Source organism: Phodopus roborovskii, unplaced genomic scaffold, assembly GCF_943737965.1.
Source record: "Phodopus roborovskii unplaced genomic scaffold, PHOROB, whole genome shotgun sequence".
NCBI lineage: Eukaryota > Metazoa > Chordata > Mammalia > Rodentia > Cricetidae > Phodopus > Phodopus roborovskii.
Window position 1 is genome coordinate 25815702 of NW_026125391.1, and position 27431 is coordinate 25843132.

Consider the following 27431-nt stretch of genomic DNA (forward strand, 5'->3'; position numbering starts at 1 on the left):
GAAATAGTTTAAGAGGAAACATTGACTGGAGGATTGAGAAGGCATGAGAAACATATATCAACTTGTTTTCAAAACAAGGGCTGCATTGGAATATGACAAAGTCATACAGCACAGAGGAGCAACTTGCAACAAATAGCCTACAAATCAAGCACTTATGGGAAAAGGGTCTCCTCACATGTCACACAGCATAACTTATGAATTAACAACAATAAACCCTAGAAATCATGTCAACAAATACATATAACGCATCCCACCCATGGAAGTCAAGTCTTAACATATAGCATCTATGGACTATAAAATAACACAGCATCCTAGAGAGTCTCTCATTGCCTTTACTCCCTCCAGGTGAATACTAGTCTTACAGCATGGAGAATAATCCTATCTTTTCAGTCATGGAAGTTAATATTCTACTACAGGGTGAAGATGTCAGACATTAATCGAGTTTAGATAAAGAAAGTGTTTCAATGCATGGGGAGTCTCATATTGAAAGACCTAAAAAGTAATGTTAATGATGGACTAACCTAGAAACCAATATCTGTTCCTTGGAATTTGCTAGCTTCCTCTCATAGGGCCCTGAGATAAGAAGAATTCACACTGCCCCTCCTTTCCTGTGAGTCAACAGGTGGTAAATAGGGTCAAGAGATAGCTGTAACTCTGGTTTGCCCAGACAAGATTAATTAGCACACCTGAGGCCCTAAGGCCTGCTGACCCTAATAGCAGACCATCCGGCCTCCAAGGGTCATGTACTCAATGGACAGAGGGTCCCACCCCCTCCCTAAGCTTGTGGGTTTGCCTTTAAAAACACCTGGGCCCAGGGAAGGGGGCTTCTCCCTAGCCTGCGTGCTGGAGGAGCCCGTTTGCGCAAACGTTTCCTGTTCATTAAAGCCTCTTGCGTTTTGCAGCAACTGGACTGGACATTGAGTTCTTGGGGTGTCGACCGAACCTGGAAGACTCCTCATTCTGAGGGTCTTACAATATCACTGTGTTGCTAGCAACTCTGTCATCAAACACGAGAAATCCTTTGAGGAAGAAGATTTGAAAGAGATTTCAGAAGAAAAATGTGTAAGAGAGAAGAAAAGGGGTTGGAAAGAAGAAGTCTCAGTGGTTATGAGTACTTGTTTTCATGCAGGACCCAGGTTTTAATCCTCAAACCTACATGGTGGCTCATAAACATCCATAACTCTGCTCCTTAGAATCTAATGCCCTCTTCTGACTTTTGCAGGCATATATGTCGTATACTGCATTCATGCAGAAAAAAATACTCACACAAAAATAAAAAGAATACTCCAAAGTCTGGTGGAGGGAGGGAAGGAGAAAGGGAGGGAGGGAGAGAGATAGAAATGAATAGAGGTTAATCTGAAGATATCCATCTGTATTTCCAGCTACTAGGGACACCAAACAGGAAAAAAAAATCATAAATTCAAAGCCTGCCTGGCCAACTTAGTAAGACCCATACTTAGAAGAAAAGGACTAAGGAATTTCAATGATACAGTTTTCACCCAGCAAATGCAAAGCAGTATGGCCAATCTCCAGTGAGAAAAAAGGAGGGGAAGGGAGGCGATGGGAGGGAAGGGGAGGGCCTGTTGATTAGGGTTAAACCATTAGCTCATGTGTTTGAATATTTGGTCACCTGGTGGTAGCACTATTTTGGAAGGTTGTAGAACCTTTAGAATGTAGAGTTTCATTAGAAGTGAATCTTTAGCTGTAGGCGCTGAGGTTTCTCCTACTACTTCCACTTGTTATCTGCCCTCAGCTTCCTGACCCAGTAACACAGACACAGTGACAACAGTTGCTCTGGACTTTTGTGTGCCCACTATAATGGGCTATAAGACCATACTATGAGGCAAAGCAAACCCTTCCTTCCTTAGGCTGCTTTTTTGGGGTGTTTTGTCATAGCCATGACATTTTCACTTTACAGCCATGTCCTTTTTTTTTTTTTTTCACCACATTTGAACATATAGACTAATATTAGAAAGGTTATTTCTCAAAGCTTTCTAACTGTAAACATTTCTAAGTGCCTCATTATTGGCCTGAATGTGTTCATAGTTTATACTTTCAGTGAAAAAAATATAATGTAGATATTATTATTCATGGTTTGAATTCATCATCCAATTTACTTTTTCTCAATACACAGTGAGACCCTAGGCGCTAGCATTCTACCAAATACATGGTGACTTTATGATGAATTTGCTTCACTAAGAGAAATAAGCCTAGTGATCACTTCTCCACTCTTTTTTTCTGCAGGTTTATCCCAGGGACAATTTCATAGTATGCGCACCACATACACCGTACTGAGTGTAAACTCAACAGCACAATTTCATAATGAAGAGAAGAATTAGACTAAAGACCACTCTGCTCACAGTATACATGCTGGCTTCTTTTCTAAAATTCCATTTTGCATGGAACTTGAAAAAAATACTCCTTTATATTCTTAAATCTCTCCTTCCACTCATCCAGAAAATCATCCTCATGATCAAATGCAGTGGGCCACTGGGCTGAAATTTCAAAGTCTACTCCATTAAGTATATGTCTTTGTAAATTACAGAGGAACTTAGAAATGATGACTGTAAATCTGGCCTAGGTGGACAGAGTTCAAATCCAGTTGTATCATTTACTGCCATCAGGACCTAGAGCTAAGGACTTAATCTATATTTAGAACTTCCTATTTGAAAAGCAGCAACACTGTCTCATGGAAGTTCTGTAGAGATACAATGAGGGGGCATACAGGAGCATCTGGGCAACCTACATTCTAGCATACACTGAGTACTCAGGGGAGGTGTGTGTGTGTGTGTGTGTGTGTGTGTGTGTGTGTATGTTCACACCTCAAGAAAATATAAAAAATAACATTGCAACAGTGCTGGATAATTTTAATATAAGCACCTTGAGAAAATTCTGATTTACTTCAAATTTATTTTCAAACAAATTACCTTTTAATAAAGGGATTTCCTACATCATGATTTTTATTAATCTTTATTTCATTCTTTGGATTAGCACTGTTCTTCTCATAAACCTACCCTAATACTGTTATTTACTTTACTAATATTGGACAATAGAAGTCATATTAAATTACATCACATGGGAGCTTTTGTGAAACACAGAATATTAGCTCACCACCATAAAGCATCTAGCATGGCCATATTTATAGCACAAGGTAAATATTCACTTGATCATTAAATAAATTGCATCTATAATACATGAACTAGAAACTATCTTTATTTCAAAATGTTTATTCTTACATGTTTTACAACAACATGTGTTATTTTGGTATGAGAGATAGGACCATATCATAATCACTGTCCCAATCTTTATATAAGTATAGAAGAATATGGTGGAATGTGCCACCTTGATTACTTATGGATGTTTCTAGGTGCCATGTACTAATACATCAATGAGTAAGGGTGGATGGATTTGTTGCATATTGACCTTGTCATCTATCATCTCACCAAATGTATGGATGACTCAACCTTAAAGTGGTTTTTAGCAATCTCTCCATTTAAACAAAGCCTATTACCCTGAATTCATTGACAAAGTAGCACTATCAGATCCATATTCAAGAGTGCCAACATACTTTGCACTGAAATAAATGTTTGCAAATATTACACATGGGTTCCTATTTATTGTTGCATTGTCTGTGATGTTAGAATAAGAAACATTTTCAGCTCTTATTGAACATTATTGTTTACATGAAGGACACTCTCTTCCTCCCTATTCTCTGCTATCAGATTTTCCCTTCTAAAGCACCCCCACCTTGGACTCACTTTATTTCAGCAAGGGTCATATATCCCCCCAAATGTACTAAAGCTCTCTGAAAAAGAAATCCAATCAGCGTGTACTGAGCTGTTCAGTTTTGGTTGGTCCAGATCCTTGCTACATACACAATAATATAATTAACTTCTGAAAAGATTAGCTTCTAACTCACAAGTACATGAATAAAAGGTTCTTGTTTGAAGGACTATAATCCTGTAACCCACTTGAAATATTCGGGTCATTATGTTTCCATTAAATGAAACATCGATATAAGGCTTCATCCAGAGAAGTTCCCGGGATATCAGATGAAAATTAAAACAATAATAAATGACAGCTTTTATTCTTCCCATGGGCATGTTAATATGCCATTGCTTATTTTAAATTTGTTGAGCATTTTTAACATATGGGACTTATTCTTTGGAGTAAAGGACCTAGACACAAAAATTAATAAAAAGACCACCATATATTACAAGAGAGTATAAGGATAACTTTAACAACTATTAACAAACACATATAATTGCAGATAGTTCACTTCCTAAATAATTGTAAAAGCATTCATGCCCACAGGAATTACATAATGAAATCAAAGCACTACTGGGTTTTCAATGTCTAATTTTTTTAAGAATAAAAAAAAACAATCAAGATTAGAAAATGTTGAACATTTTAAAGGCATACTTAGGACAATGGACAAATTCACCCCATGTATATAAACAGACTAGAGAACAAAAGAGGGTAATTGATCCTTTAATAAGGAAAAAGAACAAGAAAGAGTAAGGTAAGTGAAATTGTTAATTAGTGGCCCCAGACACCAAACAAAAGAAAATCATTCCCTAATAATGGAGGTCTCATTGTAACACCTCAGTGTCATATTTAGGTTGGACAGAGATACAAAGCTGTCATAAAGGGACAGACTTATGTTTTATCAGAACCCCAAGTAATATAATGAAGAAAAATAACTGAAATTCAAGAAAATAAATTGTTAGATTTTATTAATTTGAATATTAGCTGTGATGCTAAGGGAAACTTCCACTGATGGACTGGAATTCCCTCCGGTGGAACTGGAGAGTGAGTACCCAGTCCCAAATGTTGGTCAGAAACTTGGTCCTGAAATTGAGTGAGGAATTGAGTGAGCCAACCTCCACAAGCTTCAGCTATACCATAGACAAGGAACCATCTGAAAATAAAAATGATGTGTGCTTACACAGTAAGAAGTTTCCATCAAATAAAACTATCAAGCAAAATGAAGGGGCCGAAAGCTATCCTGAGGTCTACGAAGTCAGGAGTCGTTTCTCTCAGATGATTGAAATAGGAATTACACATTTCTTTAAAGTCATAAAGAAACTTTGTTTTTTTTTACTGACTTAAAACATTTGTCTATAGAAATGATTTTCTAATGAATATCCTATGTTGTTTTGAACTGGCTGTCATGGAAACACCACAGCTTTAAAATAAGCATGCGTTCACAAATGTAGCATATGTACATTTTCAATTCAAAATTTATGAACATTTACTTCCATAGTGTAAGCATGTTCCTGTGTGATACCTAAAATAATATTTTAGGGTGTAGATAGACCTATGGATTACTCTTGTTTATAACCTTGACATGTGTTCAGGAAAGCCACAAAGAGCTGCAGTCTATGCTATTAGCCATGGAACTCTCTAAAATTTCAAGGAGAACAGAAAGGCTGAGTTAACTAGACCTCGCAGGAGACCCACTGTACAATTTAGATATTTCAAATAGAGGAATACATAATTGGTTTTCACTTGTACTCTATAAAGCCGAGACTACCCTGTCAATAACTCATGGCAACCAAATCCATTTGAAGAGTCATTTGTTTCTCTGCAATATAAGGGAATTGATTTAAAAAAAAAAAAAATGAAGCTACTGTTTGGGGATACTAAACATGCCTTGGAAAAGAGGTGATGGCCAAGTCTCAGTTAAGAGCTTCCTCAAACCTAGAACACAATGAATATCAATTATATGTCTGTACGTGTATCATTATATGTGCTTATAAACATTCATCCTCAAATTGAAGATGGGCACATTGTTGAACATTCAAGCAAGTAAGTGCTATTTTAAAAAGTCTATGCAGTAACATATCATGTAGAAAATCCATTTATGTTTCAAATATGTTGAGGATTGAGCCCAGGGTCTTGAATATGCTAGGCACATGCTTTCACACTGTACTATATTCCCAATGTTCTTTTCATGTTCTATTTTGAGACAAGCTCACTACATTGCTCAGGTTGTCTTGAACTCCAACCTTGAACCTATGATCTTGCTCTCTTATCCTCCTGTAGCAATAATTACTGACCTGCACTATCAAGCTATAGAAACCACATTTTCTTTTAAAAGGTATTTTCTTCTGGAATGTGTTATTTAGGCAATATACCCTCTAGGAATACTTGTATTCTACAGTTTGAACTGGCAAGTGAGACAAACTTTTTCCAACATCAATATCAGAGTCTAGGAGCCTTTTTAAGTGTCTCAGTCTTAACTATGTGACAGAGAATAAAAACAAGAAAGTGGTGGACTTTTTGCCAATCAGATCAGGGAAATCCCATAAAGTGGTCTAGTGTTAAAAGTAGAATCAAGCAAAGTGATCCTAAAACCAGTAACCCCTAGGAACATCAAATGTTTACATCTTCCTTTTTGAAACTGGGCTCCCTCAAGCAGTTAGTGAATGAACATCATTAAAATATCTTTGGTGGGGATTTCAGTAATCAATTTGCATTAGAGCTATAAGCAACATGAATAGGGAGAGAGGAAATCACAGCATCAGGCTATTGAAGAAAAGTATTATCTTTAAGAACATCAACCAAACTGTGCAAGCTTCTAGCAAATTCTTAAAAATGAAGTCACCAAAAGTGATTTTTTTTTTTTTTGCACAAAGTGATATCCTTCCGTTTACTCATTTCAAACTTTTAATTGTGAATGTTCTGAAAATTATGGCAAAATAGAAATTGCTGAAGCAAAGGAGCCAAATCTAAGATCATTTCAACCAATAAACTAGATATTCACGCATCCATTTACTCATTTACTTAGATGGTTGGGAGCTGCCATGTAAGTGCTGGGAATTATGACCAAGTTCTCTGCATGGGCAACAAGTGCTCTTAACCACTGTGCCATCTCTCCAGCCCTGAAAGAGGCTTTTTGACATAATGCAGAGATAGCAGCTCAGATATGCCTATCCAGATAGAAAACACAGGCAACATGGCAGAAAACTTCGAAAGTAAAAAAAATAAATGAAGTCTTTCAGAAGACAACTTTAAATATTCCACATAAAAACCACCTTAAAGAATTCCTGGTCTCTCAAAAGGACACCAGATTCATTTGGAGACAGCATTACTTAACAGGGTTCTGGAAAGAGAAGAGCTAACTTTGGGGTCAGTTTTTCCACAAACACTAGGAAAGACACACAAATCACTTTCAGATATAGAGAGTAGATTCACTTAAATAAATGGGAAGCCACATATTGAAAAGGAAGAAATCCACACTTTCTAAGAACACTGCCTTATCTCTGTCTCTTGCACTAAATCCCTAGACAAATACAGAATAAAGCCTGAGAGTTAGGAGTCAGTACTATTCAAAGACAGTACTAAAAAAGGCTAGCATGCTATCCCCTAAAAATTCCATGAAATTCAAATTCCCATTAACTGGGAGTGAGGTAGCTTGAAAGCCAGGACAAATGTGATATTAATGTCCCAAGAAAGAGATTGCATTTAAGAGGATCTTCGCATTAGTTTCTCTATTTATCACAGATTTCCTTCTAGCTTTATGAGAAAGTAAATAATTTCTCACTTTTTAAGTATTAATTTAATTTACACATAGGTTAAAAAAAATAACCGTAGCAGGTACATTAATAAAAGTAAAATATAATATCTGAAACTTGCTTGGTTTATTTTCAGCTCATGCTCTGAAACAGCTAATAAAGGCTGACTACAAGAGGAATAAAACTCAATCCTCTGTGTGAAGTACCATCTACTTTCATAGGATAATTACAAGCAAAAAACAGAGACATTGGGCCACTTACTATGACAAGCACTTTCAAATACTTATAAAATGTAAAATTCAAATATGGAACTGTTTGAAACTGAAAAAAAATTTCTTTAGCCAGTGAAATTCAACAAAAGAAATGAATTTTAAAGTGATGGGTTTTTTGTTTCTGTTTAATGGTTTCTCTATGGAGTTCTTTGCATTTCACCATCCATATGGAAACACAGGAGTATGTGTAGCAGGGACCTTTGAAGTTGGAATTTACTAGAACATTCTAGTGCTAAATAAGACTTGAAGCAAGCCAAAAAATCAAACAGGTCTTCTTTTGTATTAGATCCTCAATATTCTATTTTTCTAGACTAAGCTACAATCTGGCCCTACTTCCACCTCAGATTGTAGACCTGTCTCTGATCTTAGAAGACCCTCAGTTTAACAAGGAGGAGCTAACGGCCACTAGACTGGTAGCTGGGAAGCCAGCATGGGACTGACTCAGGCCCCACTGAATATGGGTCTCAGCCAGAAGGACTGAGCAGTCTAAGGGACCTCAGACAGTGGAGCCAGGATGTATCCCTGGTGCACAAAAGGACTTTGTGAACACATCCCCCATGGAGGGATAACTGCCTTAATCTAGAGACAGGAGAGAAGCCCTAGTCCCTACTTCACATGACCTGTCAGATCTACATGACCCCAACTGGATGGCATTCCCCTACATATGGAATTGGGGTGGGGGGATGAGAGGGGAGGGTGGTTAGAGTACATGTGAGAGGGCAGAGAGGGTAAAAGGGAGGGAAGGAGGGAGGAAGGAAGGGAAAGAGGAAAGGAGGGAGGGAGGGAGAGAGGGAAGGAGGGAGAGGGAACTGGGATCGACTTGTAAAATAATAAATTAAATTAAAAAAAAAAATGCTTTGACTCCAAAATCTAAGTTCAAGGACAAGTTACTGGGGAAAAGGATTTCTATTTTTGTTTCCACAGAAAATGAAAAGATGTGGATTCCTTCCAGACTAATGTGGTTTGATCAAGCCAGACGGCCTGAAACAGAGTACGAGGTGATCCTACATTCAAAACAGCTGGACAAAGCAGCCTTACAGACTACAGCCAGGATTTCTGAATCTTCTTAGAATCCCCCATGACAGTGCCCCTTACCAGAAGGAAGTAGTTTGGAAAGAACAACACCCAAATTCCCAAATATTGTCTATAAATGTTTGTTTTCATTTAAATGGACTTTGTTATATAAAATAAATTTAAAAAATTAAAAAAAAAAGACCCTCAGTTTGAAACAAGTGTCTTTAAAATCGCCAGTCTTTTGTTGTTGTTGTTGTTGTTTGAGACAGGGTTCCTCTGTGTAGGTTTGCAACTTGTCCTGGAACTCTCTGTGTAGACCAGGCTAGTCAGAACTAACAGAGATCTGCTTGCCTCTGCCTCCCATTTGCTGAGATTAAAGGCTAGTGCCACCATCTGGTCAGGCAAAAACGTTGAGTCTTTAAGAAGCATTCATGAACACAGTTGAGGAGATCCTGCAGACCAAGGAGTAGAGGGCACTCTGGAGGTGAAGTAGGCTTCATACTTAAGCACTTGGATTTAGCGGCATTTGATAATACTGAATTCATTTAAAGTTGGTTATTGTATTTAAATTAAGTTTGGATGCCATCTGTCTGTGAAGTGATTTAAATTAACTTTTATAGCCCTTATGGGAAAGAGAGGCCATTTCTAACCCAGTGTAGTAAGCTTACTGCCATCAATCACTAATTAGAATTAATTATTAAGGCTTCAGTTCCCCGACTCAAATATTCCAAATCATTCATCAAAGATGCCATGACTCTCTGTCCCTTCTTTAGAATACAGAGGCCACCACCGTACATGACTTTTGCATACTGCTACTGAAGGGATGATTTTAGTCAGATGTGTAACAATAACACTAAAAGCTACATTTAAACAAGAGAGCAGTATTTTTGGAACAGCAGGAGGTACAAAAGTGCTTTGTGAATATTAACATATTCCAGCAAATTAGTTTGCACTCATTATCATAAGCAATTACTTACTGTTTAGATGTGGCTCACTTTAAATTGGCAAGCAATTTGCAAGAATTAAAACAACATAGAAAGCTTTCTGAAAATTCAACAAGATCCAAGCATCTTGTAACAAACACAGGTACTCATGAAATATATCTGGCATTAAGATAATAAGGGGGTTGTTTCATGGATCTTCAATGCAAGTTAGTTTGTATACCATTGAAAGAATTGTGTTTTAGGAAGTGTTATCAAAAAGAAGGAGCTTAAGAAAACTGGAGGGCTTCTCCCTCTAAGAGTAGACTCCTCATTTGGTACTTTGATAATCCATAGCATGCTGAGTTACTCCTGGTCACACTGTTTTCCTTTTCCAAGAAGTTTCTGAAGTGGCCAAGGTTCTCTTCATTTATGTCTGGGGCTGTAGTGATATTTTGATTTTGTTTGTAATCTAACAAATAAAGCAGGCCTGAAAATCAGATTGCAGAGCTAAGCCACTAGTTACACACACACACACACACACACACACACACACACACACACTAAGCCATTAGTTAGTCATACACCTAAGCAACTAGTTAGCCATAGAGGACAGGCAGTGGTGGCCACAGCTTTAATCCCAGCACTCTGGAGACAGAGGCAGATGAGTCTTTGTGAATTCAAGGCCACCCTGAGCTACATGAGAGTGAATCTGTCTAAAAGAGAAACAGAGTTCACACCTTTGATCCTAACACTAGGAAAGAATATAAGATAGGAGCTCAGGACAGTCTGAGGTTTGGTGGAGAGCATTGCAGTCTGCAGTCTGCAGGACAGGATCACCCCCCCCCCCCCTTTGATCTGGGCTTTGGTATAAGAACATTCACCAAGAGATAATGGCAAGAAATGTAATCCCAAGTATAGCCTTGGCAATTTAGTAGAGTTCTGCTCTGCTTTGATTTTGTTGACCTTTGAGGACAGGCTGTTTGTGGGTCAGAAGTTATATGTGGGCTGGCTATAGCTGGTGAAGTGGTGGAATCTAAAATGATAGCCAGTTTGACTGACAATCTCTAACTTCATTACATTCCCATTCACAAGCTAAGTTACACATCTCCAGTGACTTTTTGTTTTTGTTATTTTATGTTTTGGTTTTTTGGTTTGTTTGTTTTCCGAGGTGGGGTTTCTCTGTGTGGCTTTGGAGCCTGTCCTGGAACTCATTCAGTTAGACCAGACTGGCCTCGAACTCACAGAGATCCACAGATCCACCTGCCTCTCTGAGAAATTGATTTGCTGATTAATGTCTTGCCTTCTTTATTCTTAGTCAAAAACATTTTCTTCATTGCTCAGATGGTTGTCAGATCTGCGAATGTTTCCACAATTGGAGTGGAAAGCTAGCCCTATTCAGAGACAAAAAAAAAAAAAAAAAAAAAAAAAAAAAAAAAAAGAAAGAAAGAAAAAAGAAAGAAAGAAAAAAGAAAAAAAATCAGACAGCAATGATTTGTATTGCTGCCTATTCTATTTCAATTTCTACAAAATAGTTACAAGTAGACCACATTCTACAAATGTTATCTGTGTTTCATACTCTTCTACTGGTTTCAATTTAGAGAAAAGTTCTCTCAGTGTGGCCCAGGCTGGTTTCAAATTAACCATCTTGTTGCCTCAGCCTCCAAGTGTTTGGGTTATAGGCAAGAATCATGTGTTTTTCTAAAAAATTTTCTTGACAATGACAAAAATCTGTGATTGTTCCTTGCTGGATTTCTGTCACCACACACTTCATAGATAGCCACAATTGATGTAGTGAGTAAAATGTAATTCTCAAAAATATTTCAGTGATGACTTTATTTTTATTCCATGTTTTAGAATTGAGTGTCCCTTTAGTAAGCACACAATAAAGAACATATTATTGGGAAATAAAAAGTTGTGGCTTAAATTTAAAATCTGTATCAGCAACTGTTTTCCAGTGTCCTGAAATGAAATATAATTTAGAAAACACAAATGCAGTGCTACAAACTAAAAATACATAGAAAAGGGACAAAAGAAAATGTTAAACAAATCAAAACACTTTTTTTCCCAATGTTAAATTTGGAAGCAACAAAAAGTTTTAATATTCTGTTTATATTTTTGAGAAAATTTTTGCATACATGTATAATATACTTCTTTCAGGCTTAGCAAGCATATACTAAAAATTGATGTGAAAACTAAGCTGTCTATGCATATATATGTATAATAAAATTGTGTATATCAAGAAGTAAAATATCATGCTCTCCTCTAAGAGAAGGGAAGATTTTGGTAGATCAGTGCCACACTGGGAGCAGATATGTAAATAACCAAACAAGGTTGCCTTTTATTTGAAGAATACTCTAAAATAATTCTACTGAAATTCAAACTACTACAAAACAGAGCAAGCGTTTTCTAAACCCAAGCTGGTAGCTCATTCATTTTTATGCAAGTAAGTATTTTAAACTCTCAATAATAAGGGGAATATTTAAAATGGAGAAAAGTAAGATACACCCCTCTCCCAACAAAGTTGCTATCATTTTTATTTCCAAAAACACCAAATTTTCAGGCATTTTCAAGACTGTTTTATTTTTCTGCCATTTATTCTTTGTGAGCAATACTTATTTTCATAGTGTACCTGCCATGTCTTTATCTATTTGAACCGCCATTTTCCTCCCTGCCCTGTATTATAGCTTTGAAAGGATAAAAATTCCTAAGTCAGCAGCCAGTTTCTCTTCTACTCCAGTTAGTGATACCTTCAGCCTCACACAATTGCCATCCCTAGCTAGAATGTATGGAATAGATTCAGCTGTAGATGACATCTTCCATTGAAACAGTATAGGATAGTCACACACACACACACACACACACACACACACACACACACACACACACACAGTGTGGAGATTTTGGTACCCATAATGAGCCAGTAACATGACAGAAAACAGACAGAAAAATAAACACAACAGCAATGTCCTCTCTTCATCTGGTATGAAGCAGTTACCAAGTTTAAAAGTAGTTACTAAGCCCAGTACTAACTTTGGCTCATACTAACCTACAATAATACTCAGCATGTCAAAAGAGACACATTAAGAAGTATAATATTCAAGTTAAGTTAAAATGAATCTAAGTAGATTAATTCAATTGGAGAAATGACATAATGAGCTGTAAATTTTGACAAGGTTATCATGATTTCTAGGCAGAAATGGAAGACAAAGAAGGAGACCCTTCAAAATAATAGATTCAGTAAAAGAATAAACTATAAGGACATAAACTAATATACTTCAACAGTGGGCATGGAAGGAAGCTGGCAGATACAGAATCAGAAAGGAATCATAATGGAGAGAAAAAGAAACTAAAAGTTACACCTAGGTTTTGAAACTGGAAAAGGAATGGATACTGTGCCTTTCAGACAGGACACATCAAAAAAGGAAATGCTTCAGGTATGTGATAAAACTGTGTTTGAGATTAGCCACTTGAATCTCTGCAGGTCTATAATACTTCATACACTGAAGAGGCCCTGGAAGACACCCCTTCTGTACTCTGCTGAGTAAGCAAGAATGCAAGTTAGATGATTTGTTCAAATGAAAATACTGTCAGGAGTATTCCTCAAATAGTTTTGGCAAGACCATTAAGTCAGACTCATATCTACTTAGTATCACATCTCCTCTATAATGGTCCCCAAATGTAATACAGGGCATTCAATATGACATTGCTACAAAGCTTGAGTGAACTGTTCTTTTCCTTCCAGTAACTGAAGAGATTGTATGACGGAAAATGATTTACTATTTTATATTGTAATACGTGTCTTTTGCTCTCCTGCTCTCTAGACATCAGCCTGATGAAAGAAAGCTTAGTTGATTTCCTTTTTGTAACTATCACCTTGTTTTAACTCCTTGCTGCATGCACAACCCTTTGAATTAAGGCTGTGTTGGTTTAGTCACTATGCTCTGTACATAAGAATAAGAGCAAATGTAATGAGACTTGTAAGCTTTGGCTCAGATCCCTTCATCTAAGGATGAATTATCTGGGTTTCAGCATTCAGTAGTGGTGAGAGGAGTATGGAATCAATACAGTTGAAAAATATGCTCAATGTGGTTACCTTAGCTGCCCACAGTATAAAACATTCAAATTTGGAAACCTTTCCTTACAGGACAAGTCAGTTACTTAGCAGTTTCCTTTGAAGTTACATTCCCTTCAGGAGAGGAGATGCTCATGGAACTCCAGAGGAAAACTGCAGGTCCTATGTCTGAGAAGCAAAGCTATGGACGATCGAGAAAGCTTCTTTTTGGCTTTATTGATGAAGCAACTACAAGAGAGGGGGACACTGCACCACTGAGCTGCACAGAAGACATTTCTTGGACCAGTTGACCCATCTGTAATTTGTGCAGAGGGCTCCAGCATCACCATGATGGGTTGAGATTTTTAGTAAGACAGCTGCTTTCAGTCATCTCTAATAAGAAACTCGATACCGATAAATCTTAGTAAACTTAGTAAACGATAATTGAATAAACAGAAACTCATTGGTTCACCCTAGTGGTCTAACTCTAGAATTGAGTGGATATGGTTACTAGTGGCAAGTATGAGGCCTACAGGCAAAATAGAAGGGAAATTGTGTTGTATCTGCTGTGCCTAATAGTTTGATAATGAGATGTAATGTTATTTACAAGTGTTTTGGGCATTTGCAGACATCCTGGGACATCTGAAACCTGTGGGAGACAGGTTGAACATGACTACATCTAAACTCTTTAATTTTACATGTTGCAAAAAATTATTCCAGCAACTTGAATTTTATGATTATAAGGTATTTGCTAATTTTTCACATATTGTATTAATAAATATGAAACTCCATAATGATAACAGTGGAACCATTATACAGCTAGACAGGCATTAGATGGTTTAGAGGGACATTCAGGAATAAACCCCACCCCCAATGAACTTTGAGACCAACATGGAAGTATCTGGGTTTGTTGAAAACATTTAAGCTATTTCCTCCTGGTCAAAATAATGGAATCTGAACTCTATCATCCAAGTGGAGATCTGACATTATGTCCTACATCCAGCTTGGCCAGGAGAGTTCTGATTCACTTGAAGTTATGCTAATGAAATAGGATGAGGCACTAGCTAGTTAGATATGGAATGTTTCCTTTCCAGGTGTTGGCAGAAAGTACATCAGCAGGACTTTGAGCCCTGTGCTATATGCCCTGCCTGAATTTTCTGAGTATTAACTCAGTACATCATAACTTTTCCTTTTCTTCCGTCTCTATCTTTTCCTTTGTTTTAGAAATAAGTTTAGGTTTCAAAGAAAGAGAGCACCACTCCAATTAAGTACTTCAAGGATAAATTTCCCTCTTGATCAAGGGAATACATTTCTCACCACAGCTAAAGAATAAACCCATGGGAACAGGAGGTACACTTGATTTTTACTATAGTGTCTTTTCCCCATTGGCTGGAGTCAAACCTCACAGTCTTTTGAGGTTGACTAATCTTAGAATGAATATACTGGAAATGAGAGGGGAAGGGTCCAGCTACTATGACCCAAGAATGTTGCAGGGCCTTTATGTAAACAAAAGTTGAAGGAAGTGTGTAAGGGGATTAAAACATTTGCACAGAAGTCTGGCAAGGTGGGAAAGATAAAAAGAATTGAATTCATTGTCATATACACAGCTTTACAGTGTTTGATAGAAAATATTCATATTTAATCTTTCTTCATTGAGAACTGGCTGATGATAAGTCCTGTGTTACTGTGTTACTGGATACTATGTTTCCTCATTTAGTCTCTGAACACAGCCCCTACCACACACACACACACACACACACACACACACACACACACACACATACACACACCTTCTACCATGCAAATTGTGTGCCAACCTCTACTGTAAAAGGCATGACTTCCCATGTTTCTTTTCTACATCACTCTTATCTCTGGAGCTGCCAAGATACATAGCTTGCCTGCCTTATTGTTTCTCACAAACTCTAATAAAATTATCCTTGAGTTTTCTTCTGAGCCATTTTTAAAATGATTTTCTTAGTAGAACTTCCACACAAAAAGGGACTCCCAAATTCATAGGTGATATGTGACACTTGATGTGTGGTTTGCAAAATTATTCTGATGTACTAACATCAGAGTATCCTTTGCCAGACACAGAAAACAAGATTGGTCTGAGAAGTTTCAACTCATGTGACACTTATAGTGGGGAAATCAAGAGACACAGTAAGGATCAATCAAGCAATTACTATCTACCATGCATGACAAACACCTACAGTAAAAGAAGGCCAAAGGATTGTTTGTTTGCTTGTTTGGGGTGGTATTTTATTTACTTATTTATTTACATATTTATTGTTGTTTTAGAAAGAAGCACATTTTCAATAAGATCAGTCACATCTAATTAAAAGAAATAAAGTTTCCCAAAAGACAATACCCAAACAGTATCATCCAATTTATAAGAGGAACCAAAGGATGGCAGTTGAAGCCAAATAGCTGAAGAACAGATTGCAGCAAGACACAATAATCAAAAAATCAAGACTATCAAAATTCTCATTCCCTTCTTCTATTGCTCTATGGTTCCTTCAAAGCATAGATTCAATTTTCAGCAAATTATACTGGGGACCTGTGAGAGCCAAAGTTACATTTTAAATCTTAATTACTGTGCCTAGAAGATCCATGAAACAAAAATGCCTCAGATCTGCAAGTGCCTTGCCCAAAGACAGATAGTTCCTGAAATACTGGAGTCAATTATTTATTGAAGATAGCAAGTCACATGTTTTCATTCTCCTAAACAAGTTTGTTTGACCCATCTGCAATAGATGTGCTTGGTCACCTGTGGGTGGGAGTAAATGGGCAAGAATAAGTTAGGATGCACCCTTGCCCATGACTGGATGTAAGCAAGAGGTACACTGTCAGAAAGCACATCAACATGTATGCTTTCCCCTGATTGGAAAGGAGATGAATTATGAGTTTTGCCTCCTTAAACTCCTGAAAAACGATTCAGGGCCATTTCCTGGGAACCCAGGTATGGATCTGGCCAGAGTTCATCTCCCTGACCAGTATTTAATTAAAGTTTGCTTCAAATTTGGCTTTAAATGGTGGCAGTGGTCTTATTTTCAACCAGTAGGAATAACAGACTGAGATGGGGTCATATACATAATAAATTTTATTTCACACCTGCCTTTTCCATTAAAAAGAGAAAGAACTCTCAAAAAGATTTAATGGGATTCACTGAGTCTTTGTGGCATTCCTGCCCGCCCTCAAATCCAGTTGATTTCAGCCAAGTCTAATTCAACTATTAACTCTTTTTTTTTTTTCCTAATTTTTCAAGCTTTAATCATTGGAATCCTAGAAATCACCCACATTCTGAAGTCTCCGAAATTGTAACCCTTTTGCAGATAGGAAGATAGACATGATAAAGATAAAGATAGAGATAGAGATAGAGATAGATATATATTGTCTTAAATCAACTGAGGCCCTGCAAGTGAAATCAAATTCACAACCTCACCGAATGTTGAGTGATTTTTTTTTTTCCTTTGACTTTGCTTACCAAAGTTACGCAATGAGGCAACCCGCTCAAAGAAGTCCATTTTTCCAGCAGTTAAATTGAAAGGTGATAAAATGAGGGCTCCCCTCTGACTCCTTTGAACACATCAAGATTGCTTTCTAGCCAAAGGAACATGAAGCAGCACAGAGTAAAGTGCCAGCTAAAAACATGGGAAACATGCTGAAGACCAAACATCTCTCCAGACCTAAGCTTCATGACATCAAATCACTGATGGAATAGTAAACCTTGTCTTGTTTTCCAAGACCACTAGGACATAAAATATTAAGGTAAGTGTAAATCATACAATAAATTGTTCCAATACAAGTTTCTTTAATTTTGAAGAGATGTTTGCATCATAAATTATGTAGAAGTACAAGATTCTATTTTTTCTCTAATTGGACACGGCCATCTCTCAGCAGAGCTCTGTCTGTATTGTGAGTGGGTTCATACATTCTACTTGTTTTTGCTGGGAGTAGAAACACAATTGCAAGTGAGCACAATTACAAAGCCATCATTGCACATGGAAGCACCAAATCTTGATCAGGGAAATGTGGATCTCATCCTAATTCATCATTCTGTGACTCTGCTAGCATTGTTAAAACCTCTGCAATAACACTCATTTTCATCTCCTGAAATGCGGTTGTTGCTGTTCCAGGAAGTCTATCTGCTCATTTGCAACTCCATTCTCTGAGTTAAAATATCACTGGTGTTAAGCTTGAACTTGAGCCCAGAGTTACACTGAGCATGAAGTAGGGACTTATATTTACTTGTGAGGCACTGGAGCTGAAAACATACTGTGACTGCTTTGGCTGGATGTATATTTCTTATTTGACTTTACATAATAACTGTACAAAATATTTTCTATACTTTATGGTTCTGAAATGATGTGGTAGGAGTTGTTTCTACTGAATGCAGTTATTCTTTCTATACTTATCATTAAACTAAGACATATATTCAGAAAAAAATTGCAATGTATTGGCTGAACATCAAAGCAGTTAATGCTTGTTAATTCCTGGAATAACATAGGTTACATGGCTGTGTTAGCAATTCCTCCTATACAGAATGCATAGAAATGACACTTCAAAATGATACATGGGTTTATTCAGACCTAGTCATGTAATTATGGAGGTCTTCCTAGTCTAAAATCTATAATTACTGTAGTTATACCGAAAGAGGTTGGGTTAAATGTTATTAAGCAAAAACCACCCTGGCTGATTTGTTTTGTGAATACATGTTAAGATAATTCCTACTTAGAAGAACAGACTCATTCCAAGCTAGAATTATTTTGAACCTTGGTAGGTTCTATTGTCACAAATATGACTCAGATCCTGCAAAGGATTCATTACCCTATTGTAGCAGTAGAATTAAGTCACAAAAATAGAGGAAAAGTCAAAGAAATAAGATGCTATGCAGATGTAACTGGAGGTATCATACTCTCTACTTTTCTAGATGAAAAGAGATTAGGTAACAATGGAATACTCTAAAGCTTATTACATCTTATTTACAGGTAGCTGTGAACAGCTTTAACAAGGGCACAGCTATTTCTTTGTTCATGTTCCTATGTTTGGGGGTGTTGAACAAAATATTTCAACATTTTTAAAGCACCCAGTTGAATCGTCAACAGTGCTTATTTCACAATTAATTGTTTCTTTTGAATATAATTTGGACCATTTCAAATTAAAGTAGAAAACCATTCTTTGATGAGTTACACCATACATATTAAGTAAATTTTATCACATTGCCTTTTCTTTTAAGCACTGATTGTGGTGTGGGGGGACAGTTCTCACCATCTTGGAGAGAATGTTTTGCTGTGGAGAATGCTCACACATGGCAGATGACCTGTCTTAGTTCACAGTAGGAAGAGCAGTTACCTTTCCAGTGATTTATTGATCAGTTCTAAAGCTTGTCCTCTTTCACACAACTGTCCCATAATCAAAAATTAAAAATGGTGCACTTACTTAAAGATGAACATTCATAATTAACAAATAAATATACTTTGGGTGGTCCACTACACTCAACCCTGTGAGGAGTCCATATGAAAAATAAAGCATTGTGTACTGGTTATTGCTGGGTTTTCAAAATACTGACAGTGCTGACTGGAGTTATTAATGTGTCAAGCATAACAGACTTAATTATAGTTTGTAACTAAATAATAACTTATTTTAGAAATTGTGAGAAGTATAGAACTATATAAAATATAGACTTTAGGAATATAAGGAGCTTTCAATTATTTTGAGAGTGAAAGACATATAAAATGGGGAATAAAGAGAAGGATGAATGCAGTAGTGTTACACTGAGTAATGAGAGCCTTCTAGAGTCCTCCAAGGTGTCTGAGCTACTGTCTTCATGCCCAGTCCATCAATGCCTTAGTCTAATAGGGAACAGCTAATTCCTGATGTCAGCACAGTTCAGAGTCACTCACACTATTGACTGGTGATTTGGCTTGGGATCCTATAAATTAGATCTGGTCTAGAGGTTGTTCTTAGGTTTGAAGACCATTTAGCAAGTGTCATTATATGTAATTAATGAATTGTTATTACTTTCATCTTTTCAAGTTCAAGATCACAAGAGACCTTAAGATTTAATGACCCCGTTTTGTCAAATGAAATATTCAACTTGCAATATTTCTTCTAATGCATGAAAATAGCTGGTGTGGGAAGTAGCCACCTTCTGAAATAGTAGAATGGCTGTGCAAACTGAGAGCTGGTCAGTTAAGGATAATAAAGTTACATTCATGCTCCTAAATTAGTTTTCCCATGAAATTAGGATTATATTTTTCTCAGAAAGAAAGAAGATGAAAATACTACCTACCAAGCATAAGAAGAAACAAAGAAAATTAGCCATACTTGAATGCACATACAAACACACACAAAGAAATAGCAGCAGATAAGAACAGACATTATGTCCCTATAGACACAGTAACATTTCACATCCAAAGAAACTAGACACTTTGTCCTTCAAAAATGTAAAATACATAAAGAATTTTCAAACAAAGACCCAATAACAGATAAATTATCAAGAAATCATTTAAAAGGAAGATAAATTATAATTAGATGGTGAGCATACAAGGGAGAAATGTTTAAGTATTACCACCAGCAAGAGTATGCATGTACCAACACACCAAAACACCATAAAAAACAATCAATAGAAATGTTAATGAGAAGAGAATTTATGTTTTCAAGCACACGCATGCATGCATACACACACATACCTGTGAGTATATAGTAAAGTGGAGAATCAACTCTACAGGTTAGTTAGAATTCAGATTTGTAACCGATTTTCAGTATGCTGTGCCTAAGGCTGAGAGAACCCTGTACCTGTTTTTGTAAACATTACCTTCTAGAGTGTAGAATCGAGAGCCTCTGGCAGAGCATGGCAGGAGGCTCATAGGTCATTCTCTTATCTAGATTACACATTTTCCCCCTTCCCGGAACAATACTACTTTAAGAGCAGCAGTTTATTCAATTGTTTTGAAATTTTGCTAAGATGCTAGATATTCCCAGGAAATTAAAAAATTAAAAATAAAATAAAAAGATAATATAATAAAATGAATCACACTAAAAAAAAATCTATGTTACATTTAAGCTATATGTATGTGTGTTAGAGAAAAGCAGATTTCAAGATTAATGTTATAGAAAGTCTTAAGTCTTCTTTGCATACCAAATCATATCTCCTTCAAAACAGTGAAATTTGCAACACAATATTTCCCTAAGTATATTTGATACTAATGGGTTTAATGATGTCATCCAAATAGTATAGGAACTTTTCCATGCCGCTGAAATTTTCCCAGAAAAAGCCAAGGTACCAAATTCATGTCTATTTGTATTGAAAATCACTATCCTTTTAGATGAAAAGAGTAGAATGAGAAAAGGAAACAGAAGAAAGCAAAACTTTTGGATCTGAGCCACAGAGCTTTGAAACAAGCTACTCCTTGCTAACACACATTCAGTCCAGAGATGAAAAGGAGCAACTAGATTCTGTGTGTAATTTTCATGTGTTATAAGAACAGCATCCTGAGATTCAAATCTAGGAGTTTACTAGAGACAAGTCTCAGTCCCCATGGTTGACCCCATTATTCAAAGCCCCACTAAGATTATACCATAATGCCATAAATGTCTACAGAAAGTTTGTTGACCACATCATAAACTCCTGGTTTTAAGGCAGTGTACCCAAGACTGGTTTTGATGCATTTATTAAAATTCCACACAATGGCAATAACCAAAGGAAAATAGAAATTGAAAACAGGATATAGCACCATTCTCCTGGTTCTGCTAAACATTACTTTTAAAGATAAACTATTGGCACTATTAAAAAATAGAAGCCAGACCAATGCATTCTCACAGAAATCTGTATTTAAACATTAAGGTGTTGGTGGAATGTCTTAGCAAAATGTGAAATAATCATCTATTAACAAAAAAAAGGTTGTTTATTTTCCCCCTTATAAAAGCAGAGGTAATTATTGTATACAGGTCAACGCTGGCTACCTTTCCAGCCCATCTCCTCACATCTCATTCACACACAAGAAACATCATGGAGACCTAGCATCCATAGTCTTCATATTTAGAAACAATTCCTCTTGTTTAAAGATGCTTATTCTTATGTTTTTAAATGCAAATGAGGTTGAGTTAAATTTCCAAAAAAAAATTGTGTAAACATACAAGTTTGGGTGTCAATATTGAGCCCATTCCTGTTTTTATATGAGCCACTCTAAAGGGCCACAGTGGACCAATGTACTGGGAAGAAGGTTGAAATACACCTGATTGTTAACAACACATGAAGAGAAAGGAGGCTAAACAGGTCAGGGCTCCTGGATGATATTGCCTACAATAATATTAAAATCTAAAAAAACAAAAACAACAATAACAAAAACAAAACAAAGAGCTTGGTGTGGGAGAGATAGTTCAAATAGGATGGTGAGAGAATAGGAACTAGGAAGTTAGATGCAAAGATATAACTAGGGTGACCTCTGACCCTGCTCACTCGCCGTTTTCTTGTCTTTCCATGCCATAGCATTTTTTTATTTATTCATTAATTCATTTATTTTTTTGATGCAGGGTTTCTCTGTGTAACAGCTTTGTCTGTCCTTTACCTAGCTCTATAGACCAGGGTAAACTACAATGGTCGATCTGCATCAAAATTACTTGGTTAAAGGAGTATAGAAAACTAATTGCTTTTGCTCATTGTAGAAAAGTACAGATACTTGGCTTAATCTCTGCACACAGATAGCAAAGCTATCTAGTGAATTAATTACCTGCTTTGTGCACACCTTATGATCATGTCTCCTAAAAGAAATCCCTGAAAAATGTTAGTATAAGCCCACTGCTGGTATGTTGCAGAGTCTCATGTGCTCTTTGAAATGGTCAGAAAAAGTGAAGGAGTCAATTGTTTCTCTGTTGGACTAGAGGGGGAAAATGAATAGTGCAGACAGGAGAAATCATTTAACATAAAAACAAACAAATCCTGCCTTGGTGTCTGCCTTTGGCCAGTGGTGAATGACTTTTCTTGTTTCGGCTTCTGCATGTTAAAGGACATGGCATTCTTATTTTCATCAGGAGTAATGTAATAAATCATTGGTCATGTATGCACTTACAGAATAAACTAGAAAGACCAGAAGTGTTTGCAGTTTCCTGTTTACTTCCCCAAAGTGAGGAAGCTGCGCTAACAATTTCAGCAGTGAGATGGAGAACTGGTTATGAGATGCTCTGATTGGTCCCAAAGTTGAAAGAAGAAAGTAATAAGCTAAGAGCATTTGACCCTTTTAGGGAAGATAGAGATGTTTGTGATTTGGGGGCTGGCAAGTCATTAAAAGAAATGCAAGAAAGGCTGTACTCTGGATATATGAAAGTCACATTAAGATTAGGGCAAATTAGGAGTAATTGTTATGTAATTGTCATGGGGTAGGTGAGGCCACCAGCTGCCAATCCTGCTGCTACACAGAATTAGAGTCCTGGACCCTAATGTGAGAGGAGGAACAACTCCACAAAGCTGTCCTCTGACCTACATATGTGCTCTGTGGCACAAACACACACACACACACACACACACACACACACACACACACTACATAAATAAACAAATGGGATGAATACTTAGATTCAAAATTAATTTAAAAAACAGCAAGTTTAAATGACTGAAATCCAGATGTATAAGGGATAGAGTCTGATGCCTGACCTGGCGTTTAAAAGTTGATTTGGTTTCCAGTGAAAGACAAGAGGATGATTAGGACTGAAAATTGCATGGATCTATCACTTTAGAAGTATCTATCTGGTTCTGAAGGATACAAATACAACCTTCCTTGCTCTCATGGTCCTTAAGTTTAGTGTTCCACCAAACAGCAATCTGAAGACCATTTGCTAAATTAATTAATTAGTGTGGCAGTTTGTCCTTACCTACCCTCCTAACTCCATCATTAAGAGGATATTATAAAATAGTGAGGGAGTTCAGGGTATAGCCTGTGGCTATGGCATGTAACTGAGTTCACAGATTCAGTCAGTCTCTTCACTTAAGGTTCATTAGACTAGGTTCCCAGGATCCCAAGAGGAGATTCCTTCCTCCTCCAAATCCCTGTGGCATGCACCACCAGACAACGTCTGTGGCACAACTTTAGCACTCCAAATAAGATACTCTCAGTTTCATGTCTTCCAACTGGTTTGCATTATCATTGCCTCACCTGCCCATAAGCTCCAGAGTTCCTTGATCATAAGAACCACACCTAAAGGGACTAGAGAGATGGCTCAGTGGTCAAGAGCACAGGCTGCTCTTCTAGAGGACCAGAGTTGAATTTACAGCAAACACATGGTGGCTCACAATCATCTATAATGAGATCTTGCGCCCTTCTCTGGCCTGCAGGTATACAGGAAGGCAGAATAGTGTATACATAATAAATAAATAAATAAATAAATAAATAAATAAATAAATAATCCTTAAAAATAAAAACCTGCCATGCATTGGTGGCACACGCCTTTATTCCCAGCACTTGCTCAGGAGGCAGAGTCAGGCAGATCTCTGTGAGTTTGAGGCCAGCCTGGTCTACAGAGCTATTTCCAGGACAGGCTCCAAAGCAATACAGAAAAACTCATTCTCAAAAATAAACAAACAAATAAACAACAAAAACAGCAGCAATAACAACAAAATATACCTAAGAGATTCTGGCAGATTCTTAACAGCATTACTTAACACTGCATCAAGTCTGTTTTGGTCTCCAATTTGCCAGTGTTGTTGTACCTCTATATCCAAGAAATCGTTTTCAGTGGAGATCCCATGAGAGATGAGTAATTACCAGCATGGTATTCCAGTTCTTATGGTTTTTTGGTTATTAGGACAACCTTGTACAATTTGGTACACTTAGCATTATAGATTTGGAATAGGCTAGTAGGCACCATCTCTTCTCCTAATTTTATATATGGCAAAAGAGACATAGTTGATTTAACACAGGTAACACTGCATAAGAAGGTAAGGAAGCAACAACTGACATGCATTCAGCATACTGTAGGCAAGTTTCTTTCAATGAATACAGAGATGCCAGTTGTGGTCATGTGGCCTCCTAGCACTCCAGCTGAGAAAACAATGTGCTGCCTGGTATTGTGCCAGAACCAACACAGGTGTGGAGCATCCCAAAGTACTTTATTGTCTTTTTGCTGTATTATTTCTGCCAGCTATCAAGCAAAATATTTGTATTTTTCTGTACAAATAAAAACCATGTGTTCAGTGGCATGGCTGGCTTCCTTTAAATAACTTAATAATGAGGTGTTTGCGGCTGCTGTTCGCTATGAATATCCCAAATCAACATTTTGTTAGCGTAATTAATTCCAAAGTGCAGGAAAGAATGAACATTCTATTTTGCTCTTTCCTGCAGTTCTTTGGTATTTTGAAATTTCCCTGTTAACTGAAGACGTTTTTTAATGTTTCCCAGTCCCCTTTTCCTGCTCTTTCTCATCTTGCCTTTAGTCTGCTTACACAGTCTACACATACTGCTTCAGCTTCCCTTCCTCACCGGAATCCCTCCGCCTCAGGCTTCCTCCTTCCCATCTTAAACTTTGCGCATCACTGTGCTTCCTAATGAGCAAGCATCTGCTGGATTCTTCCACTGATGACATGTAAAGAGTGCAGCTCTCGACCAAGAAGGAAAGCATTTATGCTACTTCTCCAGGGATCTAGCAGTACAAGTGTTCAGGTCAATTTTCTTTTCCCTTCTCACTCTCTGTAAAGTGACACACAATTATTTTCAGTTAAGTTCTGGGAATAGCATTACCCTTGCTTTGAAAAAAAAAAAAAAAAAAAAAAAAAAAAAGAAATGTGGAATCTGCTAACCATCACTAGCATTCACTGAAGGAAGGATCACAAATTTAAAAGGGATGACAGAGTACTGGGTATATACTTTTTTCTTTAAAACTGATATTATTGTATTGGTTGCAAAGTCAACTTAGTGACTATCCCTGGAAGGAAAAGAATATAGTTGAGATCTTAGCCTTAAATGGTTAGGTGGCCTATGTATTTACGACAACGACTTTATTTATTAATTAATTAGTGAATGCATTAAATTTACCATGTTATAAATGTTTTAAAGTTATGGCATAAATTCTTTTTACTCACTATTTTTCTAATTAGCTGCTACTTCCAGCATGCTTGAGCATTGCAGCCTAACATGTTAAATAAAGGTGGTTGTAGCAGGTGGGAGTGTGATTCTTCATTGGGTTGACATACTTCCTTCTGAAGTCAGTGATCTTCATTCCTCCATGGCAGGAGTGATATAAGTTCTGCATATTTCTACCTCTCTCCCTTTGAGACTTATTCTCATATTGAAATCTGCTTAATAGTAGTTATTTATTTAAAAAGAAATTTCCATTCAGATTAAATGCAACATAGTATATATTCAAACCCTTGACTTTACATTTAAGAATATGATCATGTCTGTGCATAAAAAAAAAACTAAGAAGGCATATATTTAAACAATACAAATATTAAATTTGGGCATTGGGATGATGTATAATTTTAAGTGCCAGTGCATTCTTTAGAAGTTCACCACACTTCTTATATTGTCAGTACATAAGCATATATTAATTTTATCGTCAGAAAAAACACTTAAAAAAAGCAAATATTGTGTACTTGCCAAATGTATGCCGTTTTGTTAACCATATAAGTTTTCTAATGATATACACATTAGTAAATCCATTTATAAATTGTTCTGACTTTAAATGCATACTAAGGAATGTAAAATATAGCTATTTATTAATAAGAAGGAATTTGTTTCTGCCATAGTTTAACACTTAGCCATGAGAAATAAGAACGGCCAAATGTCATGAGAAATAAGAAAGACCAAATTGAGGAATTTTCTAAAATCTTATTCTTCTTTTGTTCACTAAATATATACAGATGGACTTCAAGTTGCACTGCTGGGATAAAGAAGCATACGCATTAGAAAAGATGAGTGTGTGCAATGAAAAAAAGCCCTCCATTCTCACTCAACCCTCAAGGAACTTCTTTACCATTCTCTTCATGACTTGGGAGTCATGTTGTAGAATCCCAGACATCATCAGATATTTAGTGACAGGAGAAGTGTCTGGGACAGACCAAGGTGTATGAGAGTCACCATGACACCTTAATTTATATAACTCAAATTTTCCCTACCAATAATTGAAGCCTCAGTGTACAGAGAGGCATAGACACTTAGGATTCTTATAGAAACATATGTGAAATTAATTTATACTGCAATTCCTTAAAACTTCATTAGAAAATTAAACAGTTCACATCAAGTAAAAGTTGTAAATAGCTATCCTATGACATGGAGCTTCAAGTGGCACTGAAATTCAGATTCAGGTAAAGAATAAAGCCACTTGGCTAGAGGACACTTCAGAGGTGAGACACAGCTCAGCCTTCATCCTTCCAAGGCAGGCTGTACAACCTCAAAGACTCATGGGGTCGGAGTTGGCAAACTACAAGTCAGGGCATGATGTAGAAGAGTCATTGGTTTGGGAGTTGGGTCTGCATCAGCCACAACATAGGTTGGCTTTTTCTAATGAAACAGAGAAGAGACTTAGCAATATTGTGAAAAAAGTAAAGGAAAAAACAAAAAAACTTTGTAATTGTCCCTTTTGTTCATCTGTAGGGAAGTAAGTAGGAACATGGTGGAAAAATGGCTATAAGATTGGATCTCTACTGTCTTGTTTAATG

At 36.8% G+C, this 27431-nt stretch overlaps 1 protein-coding gene across 39 annotated transcripts in view; it reads right to left on the reverse strand.

Annotated features, from left to right (window-relative positions):
- Positions 1 to 27431, reverse strand: part of Nrxn1 (neurexin 1) — a 1037700-nt gene that overhangs the window by 301201 nt on the left and 709068 nt on the right. The gene's annotated exons all lie outside the window — the stretch shown is intronic.